This window comes from Montipora foliosa, unplaced genomic scaffold (assembly GCF_036669935.1).
Source record: "Montipora foliosa isolate CH-2021 unplaced genomic scaffold, ASM3666993v2 scaffold_423, whole genome shotgun sequence".
NCBI classification, from domain to species: Eukaryota; Metazoa; Cnidaria; class Anthozoa; order Scleractinia; family Acroporidae; genus Montipora; species Montipora foliosa.
The window spans coordinates 477,501-479,908 of record NW_027179727.1 but is presented as its reverse complement, the minus strand read 5'-3'; positions in this window follow the sequence as shown (position 1 = coordinate 479,908).

Sequence of the window (2,408 nt, the reverse complement as noted above, 5' to 3'; positions counted from 1 at the left end):
ACAGAGAAGTGCAACCAGGGGATTCGGTCTCCCATGAGCCTGCTGAACCCTCCACAGGCAAATAAGAGAAACGAAGCAGGAAGTGAAGGCAACTCTTTCCTTGGAAGATACATGTAGCTGGGGATTATTAAGGTACCAACCTTATACCCAACTAGACGCTCCAAAAAGCGTACACTGGGTTGCCTGTGGTACATGTTACACAAAAACAAAAGGCAGTGAATTGGGTGGTATTAAATTGCAGGGTTCCAGTAAATTTTTTCAAGTGGGGGGTCGTTAAGACCATTTAAGGGTCACCCACATGTCGAACCAGCAGAGGCCCTTTGGCTCACACGTTCACGCGTTTTGAGGTCTTTTAGTTTTTTAAGCTTTGGTAATAAATTCAGTTTAAAGATAACAAAACACTACCCTGGGTGCCAGAGGTTTTTCTTGCGCAGTTTCTGGTTTCAGTCATGTCTCTATTATGACCCGCGAAGCGAAGTGAAGCAAAGCGAAGAATTTCCGTCCGCCACGCGCGAGAAAAAATTCTGGTACCCAGGGTAACAAAACACACTCTTGAGTAAAATTCACTTGTTTCTTCGCAGATAAAGGTAAAAAATAACATAGTTTTTATAAATACCGGTAGCTCTGAATCGAATATTCTCATCGAAAGATTAATGACAATCGATCCTAAAAAGACAAAGATTTCTGCAGTCTCTGACTTTTATGATGTTTTGCCAAAAGGAAGAAATTGATCGCGTCCTAGGAAACCATAAAGGTGCATGTGATCACCTTGTGTCAACTGAATGAATTACAGGAAAGCATGTTAATCGTTCGTCGTTTTCAGAGGAAAACAACGTCTTTGGTTTATTAATTTTGTTGTAATATTTAATTGAATATTTACATTTCATCTGTTGGGTCAAGAAGCCTTCTTTGTCGGGTTCCTGACAACGTACATGTATCTATTTTGACTTCAGGGTGAACTATTTACACAATCGTGCATTTGAGCAGCCATGTAATTGAAAATCTGAACATCCATGAGATACAAAAACTGACTTGCAAATTATCGCAAATCATAATGCTGACAAGCACAAAAGCAGAAGAAATGGTTAACAAATATGACGTTTATTGTCACGCAAATGATGACATTGTAATTTCATGACACTCAAAATTTGCAAAAAGTGTGAGTTTCATGTAAACAATCTTTGCACTAGCAAGTCGTAGCAATAAATTGGATTAAGCAGAAGTTAAAGAAATATTGATGGCTTCCCAAATAAATTTCATTTTACACTACAATGACAAAATCATTTGTCAGAGAAATAAAATTCCTGTCTCCTCGCATATCACACTTCAATGCACATATGCAAATTTGTCAACTCATTTTCACCGCCTCCCATTTCCCGCGAAATTTTTCTTCTTTCAAATACATTGCATTCAATGGGATGTCAAAAGGTCAAGTTCGGGTGATCAAGTTGCGCGTGTGACCCATTATAATTATTTTTCCACAAAATGTTCCCGAATCGTCAAGTATCACCACAGAAGACAAGAACATCATTCTAAAAGCTTATTATACGCAAAAAGAACGGTAGGTTATGGAGGTAATTATGAGAGTAGAAATCAAGTTTACAGCAGACGAGAATAACAATAACAATAACAATAATTAAGTTAACACAACACAGAGACGCTTACCTCATTTTTACACGAAAATGCTTTACTATTGCCTTCAAAACTATCCAGTTAAGCTCGCATATTACACAACATGATGAATTCAGAAAGGCCACCTTTTCCAGCGAAGTATATTTTTAAAACAAACAACATATTTCTTTATAGAGGCAAAAACCCCTTCTTATTTCGTTACGAGCGCAAAGACAAGAAACTCAATCGTGTCAAATTTCACTCCGTGTCAAAAATGCAACTAAATAAATTTCCCACCAGCATTCAGAATCAAACCCTTTACTGAAAAACCCTTTACTTGAATTATCAAGAGAAAAATGGGTAACAAGCTTTCTTTCAAATAATTTTTGACTAACAAGAATTAGTGAAATTTCCAATTGTTACCGGAAGACTGTGTAGAATTGAGTACAAACAAATATAAATAAGCCAGACAACAGAGATCAATGATCCAAGTTGTTCAATTCCTTCTCTGTCTTTGTTAAACCCATAAATGTAAGTTACTAGAGAATTTCAGTGTTGTACAAAACACCAGACTTGTACAACATTAGAACTACAGCTCACTTTGATTACGGCTCGACAGGCGACAGATTGTTGTCAAAGTCCATTACTCGTCGCTTTTGAGGTTCTAGTTTTTTCTTTTTTCACCACCTGTCTTGATTATCCAATTTACTTTCCATTCTTTAGCTCCGTAAGGGTACATTTTGTTTAAAGATCCTCCAAAACCCTATTTGTGTTTCAATGTTCGACGCCATTGCAGG